Source organism: Schistocerca nitens, chromosome 8 (assembly GCF_023898315.1).
Source record: "Schistocerca nitens isolate TAMUIC-IGC-003100 chromosome 8, iqSchNite1.1, whole genome shotgun sequence".
Classification (NCBI taxonomy): Eukaryota; Metazoa; Arthropoda; class Insecta; order Orthoptera; family Acrididae; genus Schistocerca; species Schistocerca nitens.
In genome coordinates this window covers 75,711,550-75,725,001 of record NC_064621.1, presented here as the reverse complement: position 1 = coordinate 75,725,001, position 13,452 = coordinate 75,711,550, and positions in this window count along the sequence as shown.

The window sequence follows — 13,452 nt, the reverse complement described above, 5'->3', positions numbered from 1 at the left end:
GTTTTTTTGAAGAGCAGCAAATTCGGGAATTTTGTTACGTCGACATTTTACTGTTGAGGACTTGGTTCGATGAGGATACCTTTCAGCATGCAACTAAACAGCTGCTCCCATAGTTTGGTGAAATTCGTGATGAACAAATAGCACGTACAAGTCTTTGATTGTAGTGTACAATTTGAAAATCTTTATGAATAACTTGTCTGATCGGTAAAACAGCAGAACACAGATTCATGGACTTCAAGTGCACAGGTAGGCGACCGTTCCATGCCTGAGTTAGGTGTCTGCTTAGATTACAGTAGAGCAGTCCTTTGTGGACCTCTTCTCCTGATGGTGGGACGGTGGTAGCGGCGCTGCTTATCTTGTTGCCATTTGATCAATCAAACTCCATACGTGTAATTTCACAGAAGTCATTTCTGAAGGATCTTTCCACTGCATAGAAAAAAGTATGCAGTTCTCCAGTCAAGGGGATTCCCCACCCAGCTCGAGTATCGATGTAAGATGAGACACACTTGGCCTCGATACCACAGCCACAGACCGTTCGTACATGAAGGGGTGTGGGAGTGTGTGGGGGGATTGCCGCAGGCATGTCACGTAGAGCTGTAAACATCGCGGCCCCACGCTTGGCCGGGATTGTCGCTATTCTCTGAAGCCCTCGACGTGTGCCGCTGATGCTACTGTGATTGATCTTGCCTGTGTTTACGTTTTTACATTTACAGGGTGACCCAACATTTGAAAATACACTGTCACGGAATAATGCAGACTTAGAGGTAAAAATTGACACGCCTCAAATGACGAGGGGTTTTATAGAAACCGAAAACGAGAGCAAAACCGGCCAACAGATGGTGCTGACCCAGTAACACGTCAAATGGCTCCAGATGAGATTCGTGTGTAAACTGAGCTGTAGTGAGAGAGGGAGTCAGATGCGCCAGCAGTCGTGGCGTCTTGACTTTGCCACACAGGCACTCTTAGTGAAGCTTTAATATCAGAATGGAGAGTTCTATACTGCAGCTTTAACATCTGATCGCCGTAAGAAGGGTATCTGAACGGATAAAGCCCCTAAGCACTCGTCTTCGGTTTCAATAAAACACCTTGTCATTTGAGGCACGTGTATCAAACAAAGAAAACGACCACGAAATTCGAAGCCGAGGGTTTGTTTAGACAATTGGCCTCGTAGTGGGCGACCAGACAGAAGTTCTACTGCTGCTCAGACAGATCTAGAAGAAATGGAGAAATAGCGGGTGCATCTCCGCATGGAGATGTTAGTGCTCGTGAAGTCGCACTTCGCACCGACATTCCACACACGGTTGTTTGTAGAGCACTAAGGCGTACTTTCCAGTGGTATTCGCACAAAACCCAGCGTCATCGGGAACTGTGGGCCACCGATTTTGTGACGCGAAGAGCATGTGCGGAGCCGCGCGGGGTAGCCGTTCGGTCTAAAGCGTCTTGTCACGGTTCACGCTGCTCCCCCCCCCTCCCCCCTCCCCCCACCCTCCCGTCGGAGATTCGAGTCCTCCCTCGGGCATGGGTGTGTGTTTTGTCCTTAGTGTAAGCTAGTTTAAGTTAGATTAAGTAGTGTGTAAGACTAGGCACTGATGACCTCAACAGTTTCGTCCCATAGTCCTTACCACAAGTATCCATATTTTTCAGCATGTGCGGTGTGAACACTTCAAAAGATCTGGGAATATGACGGTTGGCTGTCTAGCCTGTTGTGCGCTAGCGTTCTCGCTTCCCGCGCCCGGGTTCCCGGGTTCGATTCCCGGCGGGGTCAGGGATTTTCTCTGCCTCGTGATGACTGGGTGTTGTGTGGTGTCCTTAGTTAGGTTTAAGTAGTTCTAAGTTCTAGGGGACTGATGACCATAGGTGTTGTCCCATAGTGCTCAGAGCCATTTGAACCATTTTGTGTAACCTGTTGTGTACCGACGAAGCCCATTTCACACTCTGAGGGTCTGTCAACATCCACAGCTGCAAAAAAATCCTAGAACTGTCGTGGAAACCCCAGCGCATGATGAGAAAGTCGCATGTACTATGGAGTTACCATATCGATAGTCATCGGACCCCTTTTCCTTAGAGAAAATGAGGTGTGGGAGGTACACCGGTACCTTACAGAATCGCATCTTCCCTAGCTTGGCTGATCAACAGATCAACAGCTGATGGAAGGTACCACTTTTATACAGAATGGCGCTCCACCCCTTATTGCTACACGTATGAAAGATCTCTTGCTTACATCGCTGTACAGTGCTTTTCACATTTTCCGTCGACTACAGGTATTGGTGATGAATGACGGCCGACATGTTGCTATAAAGAACATAGCATTTGCTAAAAATCATTTGTTATGCTTATTATTGCATTTGCGTCATACGATGTGCCATCATTTTGTGCACTCCTTTTTTGGTCTCAGTAAAATCCCATGTAATTGCGAGAATGTGTGTCAATTTTTCTCTCTCTGTCTACAATATTCCGTTAAGCATTGAATTTTCAAGTGTAAACGGCCTTTTGGGTCATTCTGTAAATCGCTCCCTAGACTCTTTGTGCACGCTTGTGACTATTTTCTCTACGCTCTGGACTTCGCTTCAGGCTAGCCTGAACCTTGTCCATAGAAATATTGCCAGACAGAAATTAAGTAGGAGCTGCATTTGTTACTATATTAATTAGGGCCCACAAATTAGTTTAGGTGGTGGGTTATTTTGTATAATTATTATTGTATTGTATCAATAAAGATTTAAAAAAGGACCCAGATATGAACGCAGACACTGACTCTGAAGCTGTATCACACACAGGAAGTGAAGACGAAATAAAACACAAAGTAAGTTAAAGTTCTCCAACGCTAAATCGAATTAATCTGAAAAAGTAACTCTGTGTAGTTGGTTGTCATATCACTTCATAGCATGTAACACTATCTGAAGATGTGACATTTCTTCTTCTTTCGCTGCATCAGGTGTAACTGGCTCGAAGTTCTATCGATTCTTCGAACCTGATGCACCTATGACATTTTAAATCAACTCCCAATCTCCACTATTACTTTCAGGTCGGAAATACGTTGTAACCTAAACAATCAATACATTATTAATTATTACCACCGTCAAGAAACGCATGTAACAGATGTAACCATACACATAGAAGGTATAAATGGAAAAACTGTCACATCGTATCTATGTCAAAATGGCATGTTATTTTTTCCATTAAATAACTTTTAATTTAAAAGACATCCACAACCTGTTATGGCACTCATTTATTATCTCTTTCTAAATTACCAAGTTTAAACAAAATTTTATATATATATACATATAATTTTGTTTAAACCTTATATATATATATATATATATATATATATATATATATATATATATATATATATATATATATATATATATATATATATATATATTACAGGGTGGTCCATTGATAGTGACCGGGCCAAATATCTCACGAAATAAGCATCAAACTAAAAAACTACAAAGAACTAAACTCGTCTAGCTTGAAGGGGGAAACCAGATGGCGCTATGGTTGGCCCGGTAGATGGCGCTGCCATAGGTCAAACGGATATCAACTGCGTTTTTTAAAAATAGGAACCCCCATTTTTATTACATATTCCTGTAGTACGTAAAGAAATATGAATGTTTTAGTTGGAGCACTTTTTTCGCTTTGTGATAGATGGCGCTGTAATAGTCACAAACGTGTAAGTACGTGGTATCACGTAACATTCCGCCAGTGCGGACGGTATTTGCTTCGTGATACATTACCCGTGTTAAAATGGACTGTCTACCATTTGCGGAAAGGGTCGATATCGTGTTGACGTATGGCTATTGTGATCAAAATGCCCAACGGGCGTGTGCTATGTTTGCTGCTCGGTATCCTGGACGACATCATCCAAGTGTCCGGACCGTTCGCCGGATAGTTACGTTATTTAAGGAAACAGGAAGTGTTCAGCCACATGTGAAACGTCAAATGGGGGGTTCGTATTTAAAAAACCCAGTTGATATCTGTTTGACCTATGGCAGGGCAATCTAGCTGGCCAACCATAGCGCCATCTGGTTTCCCCCTTCAAGCTAGAAAAGTTTCGTTCTTTGTGGTTTTTTCGTTTGTCGTTTATTTCGTGAGATATTTGGCCCGGTCACGATCAATGGACCACCCTGTATATGTATAACATTCTCAAAAAATATGTACTATTAATAAATCTTAATTTTTATGGTGTAACATGTAACATCACGCAATGTACGACCTGCTAAATAACAACAGGCAGCACGTCTTTACTTGAGAAATAAATAATAAATAACCCACCGCAGGCGGAGTCTATTGAATGCCCTGGGCTCGCTTGAGAATAGACAGCCTGGTGGACAATGAGAAAAAATGCAGGTCGTAAGTCCCTGTACATATTGGGATGACGCACAGAAACAAGAATGCCCGGAACACAGAGATACCGTGTGAAGTTTCTGGCTTGCTGCTGAAGAATTCCACCTCACTTAAAGACTGAGAAACGTGCCAATAAGTCTTGTATCCGTGGTCACATAGTAACGATGTAATGACTTGAACATCGTTAAGCTTAATAGTCCAGGCAGTCAGAAAATCAGATACACACTGCAGCGAGCGGGCAAAAGTGGTAGCATTTAGATTGCCTGAGGTCAACAATAATGCTAGATCTCTGCGAATTGCAGACGCTCAGGGCAGCTGCCACAGGGGAGAAGTTTCACTTCAGAGAACGAACTGGTATGTCCATCCTCCGCCTAGACGCCGTTGTAAGGCACAACATTAGAAGATGGCCGCTAAAAGGCACACGTGTTAGCAGAGGCAGCAAGCTTGATACTTGCTCCTGAGAACTGCAGCGTGGGTAGGTTTACACAGGTTAGAGTGCTACTGCAGCGGCTCGTGGTCGTGCGGTAGCGTTCTCGCTTCCCACGCCCGGGTTCCCGGTTCGATTCCCGGCGGGGTCAGGGATTTTCTCTGCCTCGTGATGACTGGGTGTTGTGTGATGTCCTTTTGTTAGTTAGGTTTAAGTAGTTCTAAGTTCTAGGGGACTGATGACCATAGATGTTAAGTCCCATAGTGCTCAGAGCCATTTGCACCATTTTTTTGCTACTGCAGCTGTCCCCACTCACAAAAGGACTGAGGGGCGCGCCACGTGGCGTAAGGCACTGTTGTTGCTGACCATAATGCGAGTGGCAGTGACGACGGGTTTTCAGCTGAACGCTGTTTTCGTTAATGTAAAATCCAGAAACATCCCTACCTACCGAATAGGAGCGGGGAAGGACTTCGAATGTGGTTGGCCAGAGGCGCCCTGGAGGTGCAGAGCCACTCGTCAGACTGACTGAAGCCTTCAAAGTGTCGGTGGATTGATGGATCGGCTGTAGGAAGGGAGAAATGGTGCGCCGCCACGATCCTATAAAAACCAAAGTTTTCTATTCAGAGAGAATTCTCAGTCAGATCATTGGGGCGCCGACTCCATGTCGCTCGTTGTCAGCCTCGGTAAGCTCCGAGGAGTATGTTTTTTTTTTCACTTGGAGTGCTGTTCTCGAAGTTGTACTTAAAATGCCGCTTGTGTTCGCTGCTTCTGTTACAATATCAAGCAGACCTACGACAGTCCTCGAGTCTGCTGCTGCGTGCATCCCTTAGAGTCTTGAAACTCTCTCGTTGATGCCTTGTGACGGTGACTGGTGCTACTGCAAACAATCAACCTGCCCTCACTGAAAGCTGGTTTTCCTGCGTTTGCTCCTGAACGCTCGCAAAATGCAAACTGACCTGTAACCCCCTGTTCAAATAACTTACGGGTTTGCTGCCGGGTGACGTCGACAGGAGCACACCCTGCCATTCTCAAGGCACAAATGCAAGGAAGAAAAAATGTGCAAGCCAATTTAATACCCCGGTTCACAGAGCAGAAACAAGGAAGACACCACACACAGAACAAGTGTCAACACAGCCAAAGGAAGCCCACCGACACTGACGTATATCTGCGAGCTGATAGTTGTCACCATCCGCCGGCCGCGGTGGTCTCGCGGTTCTAGGCGCGCAGTCCGGAACCGTGCGACTGCTACGGTCGCAGGTTCGAATCCTGCCTCGGGCATGGATGTGTGTGATGTCCTTAGGTTAGTTAGGTTTAAGTAGTTCTAAGTTCTAGGGGACTGATGACCACAGCAGTTGAGTCCCATAGTGCTCAGAGCCATTTGAACCATTTGTCACCATCCAGCTCAGCGTGAAGGGGTACTTCGCACCTTGGTTCACAGGGCCCACGTTATCTCAGACCCTGAAATTTTGGCAGCTGAGGTAGCACATCTAGAAGTCACCTTTCGTCAGAATGGTTATAGTGAGAGACAGATCAAACGTGCGTTGCGCCATCAGCCTTCTGTCAACGGGTGAGTGACGATAGCTACGAAGTGGCACCAAAGTCTACGGCCTTTTTGGCTTACGCAGGAAGCTTTTCCAACAGGATTGGCCGTATTTTGCGGAAATATGATGTGAAATGTGTTTTAAGATTAAGGCCCTGTTGGCGTCCGCAAAAGATGATCTTGGTTTGAGTAAGGCTGGGGTCTGTCGTATTACTTGCAGTTGTGGCATGTCATATATTGGTCAGACAATCAGGACTGTGGAAGACCGGTGTATTGAACATAAGCGTCACACACGCTTACAACAGCCGAGCAAATCCGCTATTGCAGAACATTGCCTTGACACCGGTCATCCTATGGAATGCAACAACACGGAGATTCTTGCTTGCACGTCTAGCTATTGGGATAGTGTTATTAAGGAAGCTGTTGAAATCAGGCTATCAAGCTACCTTATTAACAGAGATGATGGATTTTGTTTAAATGCTGCTTGGAATCCGGCTCTGTCTCTCATCAAAAAACAGAGGGACAGAATTAGTGCTACCTCACCTGTTGACTAATAGTAACTATCGATATTTCTGATGTTGGTTATCTTTGGGTGTGTTGACACTTGTTCTGCGTGTGGTGTCTTCCTTGTTTCTCCTCTGTGAACCGAGGTATTAAATTGGCTTGCACATTTTTTCTTCCTTGCATTTGTGCCTTGAGAATGGCTGTGTTCGACGACGTCACCCGGCAGCAAACCCGTTAGTTATTTGAACACTCGATTCGCCGGGAAAAGTTAAGCTCTCACACTGAACCCCCTGTTTTCCCTCTATCCTGCGGTAGGACACGACATCTTGCAGGCACTGAGAGGGAGTGTGGACACAAAAGCGTCGAGAATGGGCACAGCCAGGCGGGTGAAACTTTGTAATTGCTGAAAAGGATGGCTCAGCCTAAAAAAATTGGCTGAACGTTAAGAAGGATGCTTATAATCATGTTCATGAGCGGATTCTTGGATGAGGCATCGACATAAGACTCTTCAGGCTTCGCGCAGAAGCAACCGTTGTTAATTAGTTTCGTGTGGCTGCACTCGCGACGGCTAGGGAATGAGGACGAAAAAAATCAGAACAATGTGCTGCATTGACAGAATCAGGCTCGACAGAGAACACTTGAGAAAGACGCCAGTTACCGTGTCGCACAAGATAGGAAGTACCCACCCTGATCTGGTAGGCGTGGTCACAAAACGACGATCAGCTATTGGGTGGCACTGCAAATTTGGCTCGCCAATTACAACGCCGAGAGGACGAATAGTTTGGGGAAACTGTGAGCTAAGGAGAGTCACGAGAGGCGGAGTGGAAAGTTAGTGAGACAACGCGACAGCAAGAGGACGTAGAGGTTTGGCAGCACAAGGGGACACCACGACGTTGGGATCACGGATTCACTTTCAACTTTGTACACCTTTGGTAGGCTGTTTTTTTTTTTTTTTTTGTCATCAGTCTACTGACTGGATTGATGCGGCCCGCCACGAATTCATTTCCTGTGCTAACCTCTTCATCTCAGAGTAGCACTTGCAACCTACGTCCTCAATTATTTGCTTGACGTATTCCAATCTCTGTCTTCCTCTACAGTTTTTGCCCTCTACAGCTCCCTCTAGTACCATGGAAGTTATTCCCTCATGTCTTAGCAGATGTTCTATCATCCTGTCCCTTCTCCTTGTCAGTGTTTTCCACATATTCCTTTCCTCTCCGATTCTGCGTAGAACCTCCTCATTCCTTACCTTATCAGTCCACCTAATTTTCAACATTCGTCTGTAGCACCACATCTAAAATGCTTCGATTCTGTTCCGGTTTTCCCACAGTCCATGTTTCACTACCATACAATGCTGTACTCCAGACGTACATCCTCAGAAATTTCTTCCTCAAATTAAGGCCGGTATTTGATATTAGTAGAGTTCTCTTGGCCAGAAATGCCTTTTTTGCCATAGCGAGTCTGCTTTTGATGTCCTCCTTGCTCCGTTCGTCATTGGTTAATTTACTGCCTAGGTAGCAGAACTCCTTAACTTCATTGACTTCGTGACCATCAATCCTGATGTTAAGTTTCTCGCTGTTCTCATTTCTACTACTTCTCATTACCTTCGTCTGTCTCCGATTTACTCTCAAACCATACTGTGTACTCATTAGACTGTTCATTCCGTTCAGCAGATCATTTAATTCTTCTTCGCTTTCACTCAGGATAGCAATGTCGTCAGCGAATCGTATCATTGATATCCTTTCACCTTGTATTTTAATTCCACTCCTGAACCTTTCTTTTATTTCCATCACTGCTTCCTCGATGTACAGATTGAAGAGTAGGGGCGAAAGGCTCCAGCCTTGTCTTACACCCTTCTTAATACGAGCACTTTGTTCTTGATCGTCCACTCTTATTGTAGGCCATTACAACAACATAATGTGCAAGGAGTAAGGTGCACTACTCTGGCAATTCCGAGAAAATCGCAAGAGAAGTTTTACACGTCTATTACGTAATTCACGTACCTGTACGTAGGCGCCGGCCATTAGAGTTCGTGATGGTGCAGTGGATAACGGCACGGTAGCTCGTCGCGTTCGGTCAGAGAGCTGGCTGGTCTCTATATTGAAGAAAAAAAAAAAACTCAGTGAAGGAATCAACAACGAACTTCAATCGATGTCATGTGACGTCTGCTACGACCAAAAAAAAAAAAAAAAAAAAAAAAAGTGGTTAGCGTCAGAGCGTTGGAAGACGAACGTGTATGAGGCTACGGTTCCGCTCTCACTCAAACCTTCATCTTAGTAGTACGAGTGTAAATTCTGTGATATTCAAATAATTTGGACCTACGCTATTCGTTCTTGCTACACTAGTAACGTCTCACCGCTACGCAGGTTAACTGCCAAACGGGGCTGCCTCTGTGTCTGCAGCTCGAAGCGTCGAGGTACAGAGTAATTCTGGGTACCTTTCCAGACTGTATGTATAAGAGACTTCGCAAATCACGACAGCCATACATTTTCAGGAAGACTCTATGCGTTTCCTCATTTACTTGTCGGCAGTTGTAAGCATGTTTGTCCTCATAATTAAATAACACGAAATTCTTTAAAACTTCATACAAATACACGTAGCTTTTTTTATATTACCTGTCGACAGGCATAAAATTAAATAATATGACCAGTGATGAAAGAAGTGAGGACCAAAATTAAGTTTGAGCGGGAGTCTGACCGTCACTTCACACACGATCTTTTTATGGAGCTCAAACGCCGGCTAATTGACCATCATGAACTCTAACCTGCAGCTCCGACGCACACATTCATCAGTTACATAATAGATGCGTAAAGCTTCTCTTGCGATTTTGTCGGAATTACCAGAGTAGTGCACATTTCTACTTGTACATCATCTTGTTGTAACGGCCTACTAAAGGTGTAGAAAGTTGGAAGTAAATCTGTGATCCCAACTTCGTGGCCTACCCTTGTTAGTCTGGGTTGTCTGGGGGAGGAGAGCAGACAGAGAGGTCATCGGTCTCATCGGATTAGGCAAGGACGGGGAAGGAATTCGGCCGTGCCCTTTCAAAGGAACCATCTCGGCATTTGCATGGAGTGACTTACAAGGGGAGGCCGCCAATTGTGAAATTCAGATTCGATTCATACTGCGCATAATAAAAGCTCATGGCCAGAGGTGTAATGTGGCAAAGCACCAAGATGCACTTCTCAGCCGTTGTCGAGAAAATCGACAGTTAAAAGAAACCGTTGCGGTGAAATACTCTCCACGATTAATAACTTTCTACGGCGTCGTGGCGCAGCGGTAAGCGCTCGCGTTCGTAATGCGAAGGTCGCCGGATCGAATCTCGCGCCATAAAACTTTTTTTTTTTAGTATTTGTTTTTTTGTAATTTATATATAATTTCCGGCAATCAGTTGCAACAATTATGCATATAATAAGTTGTTGAAAGTCTTTTGTCGTGGAAAAACTGGCGACTTCGAACATCATTATGTTTTCCGCAAAGAAAGTTGTATTTCACAAATGTTATTAATTGTCTTCATAATGTTACCCACGTATAGTTAACGGAAGACGTAGAAACGATATTCCGAAACCAATACGTATAGCGTAAGTCAAACGTTCGAATTAGAATAGAGACCCCACGAACACAAATTTGCTGTGGCAGGTATGAAATATAAACTCCGTTACTCGCTCGTTACACTTGAAGGACAGATGTTTAATGGGTCGAAACGAGCCGCCGCATAACAGCGTAGTTGCCTGCTAACTTTGAAAGAAGGTAGATGCGGTCCCTAGCGCAACTTATAACATCGTCGAAAATCAGTGCGGACGGGAGAGCTTTGGTACACCCTGTTAAAAAAAGGGAAAAATGGAGGCGGTACAATTGGAAAGCGATCCGCCTTCACCAACATGCATAAGCAATTCATTAATATGTTTGAATTACAAAAAAATAATAATAAAAAAAATTGCATGGCGCGAGATTCGATCCGGCGACCTTCGGATTACGAACCCGACCGCTTACCGCTGCGCCACGACGCCGTAGAAAGTAATTAATCGTGGAGAGTATTTCACCGCAACCGTTTCTTTTAACTGTCGATTTTCTCGACAACGGCTGAGAAGTGCATCTTGGTGCTTTGCCACATTACACCTCTGGCCATGAGCTTTTATTATGCGCAGTATGAATCGAATCTGAATTTCACAATTGGCGGCCTCCCCTTGTTAGGGAAAAAACGATAAACCTAAATCACGATGCCTGGACACGGGATTGAACCGTCGTCCCCCCGATTGCGAGTCCAGTCTGATGACTTTGCTTCTAATCTTTACTTCCATCTGAATGTCCATCGTCACTATGTGACTGATTCTTTTCCTGTCCCGTGTTCAGTGGAAGAAACTTTACGGTCCAGTGCTTGCGAATTAAGCACACGACTGCATATTACAGTTCCCTTGCCTAAAATCGGTCTTCAGATCTTGTGATAGCGCTGTCTCTACAACGCAACCCACCGTTGCCAGTCAATGTGGAAACCATCCCGGGTCTCGGCGCAAATCCGACTGCTGATTTGCCACCGCGTAGCCACCAGAAGGCGCACCGTAGGGTCCCAATAAGAATGCGGTTGTATGGTATATGAGTAGAAGAAAGAGTTACGAGAGGCTTGGTAATAGGATTGAAAGAGGGAAAAGATAATAAATTTCAGCTAGTAATAGCGGATACCCCAGCACGAATCAGAAGAGCAGGAGGTATACTTGTAAGAGGCCGTCAGCTACACCAAGTTTTCAGGTACAATACATAATGGTCACACAGAGATTCCGAAATCTGGTATTTGATTGTAAGGCTTACGCAGGAGCGGCTATACACTCAGATCACAATTTAATAATGATGAAAAGCAGACTGAAGTTTAAGACACTGGAAAGGAAGAATCAATGCGCAAAGAAGTAGGATGGGGAGATATTAACATCTGGAGAGATACGCTTTTAAGTTTCCTGAGATATTGCGATAATGAATAGCTCAGTAGGCGACTCAATTGAAGATGAATGCGCATCCCTAAAAAGGGCCATCGAAAAAGTTGGAAAGAACAAACTTAGGTACACGGAAAGTAACTGCAAAGAATACAAAATCACGGGTAACAGAGGAAATACATCAGCTGATCGACGAAGTAACGAAGTACAGAAAAGTTCAGACAAAATCCAGGAATACAGAAATACAAGTCACGTAGGCACAGGAAGTGCAGGGAAGATCAGACAAAATGGCAGTATGAAAAATGTGAAGAAATCAAAAAAGGAATGATTATCGGAAAGACAGATTCAGCGTACAGAAATGTCAAAACAACCTTCGGTGAAATTAAAAGCAGGGACGATAACATTAAGAGTGCGATGAGAATTTGTCTGTTAAATGCAGAGGAGAGAGCTCATAGGTGGAAAGAGTACACTGAAGGCCGCCATGAGAGAGAAGACATGTCAAATGACGTGATAGAAGAAGAAACAGGAGTCGGTAGGGAACAAGTAGGGAACGCAGTATTAGAATCAGAAATTAAAAGAACTTTGGAGGACTTAAAATCAGGCAAGGAAGAAGGGACAGTTAACATTCCATCGTAATTTGTAAAAACTTGAGGGAAGTGGCAACAAAACGACGGTTCACGCTGGCGTGTAGACTGTCTGGCGACATACCACCTGCTTTTAAGGGAAAACATCATCCACAAAATCCCGAAGACTGCGAGAGCCGAAAAGTGCAAGAATTAGCGGACAGTCAGCTAGACATCTCACGCATCTAAGTTGCTGGCAGTAATAATATACAGAAGAATAGAAACGAAAATGAGAACCTGTTCAATTTGGATTTAGAAAAGACAAAGACACCAGAGAGGGAAGTCTGACGTTCTAGTTGATAATTAATGGAAGGAAGACTGAGGAAAACTCAAGAGATGTTGATATGATCTGTCGACCTGGAAAAAGCGTTCGACTATACAAAATGGTGCAAGATGTTTGAAATTTTGAGAAAAATAGGTGTAATCTATAGGGAAAGATGGATAATACACAATTTGTACAAGAACCAACAGGGAATAATAAGAGTTGAAGACGAGGAACGAAGTGCTCAGGTTAAAAATGGTGTAAGACAGGGATGTAGTCTTTCGCCCCCACTATTCAATCCATACATCGAAGAAGCAATGACGGAAATAAAAGAATGGTTCAGGAGTGGGACCAAAGCTGAAGATGAAAGGATATCAGTGATAACATTCGCTGATGACATTGCTATCCTCTTTAACAGTGAATAAGAATTACAGTGTTGAATGGAACGAACGGTCTAATGAGTACAAAATATGGACTGAGAATAAATCGAAGAAAGACGAAAGTAATGAGAAGTAGCAAAATGAGAACAACGGGAGAGCTAACATCAGGATTGGTAATCACGAAGTAAACGAAGTTAAGGTATTCTGCTATCTAGGCAGCAAAATGAGCCATGACAGGACATAAAAAACAGACTAGCACTGGCGAAAAATCATTCCTGGCCAAGAGAAGTCTACTAGTATCAAACTATAGGGTTTAATTTGAGGAATAATTTTCTAAGAATTTACAATTGGAGCATGGCATTTTGTGGTAGTGAAACATGGACTGTAGGAAATCCAGATCAGAAGAGAAGCGAGGCATTTAAAATGTGGTGCTACAGAAGAATGTTGGAA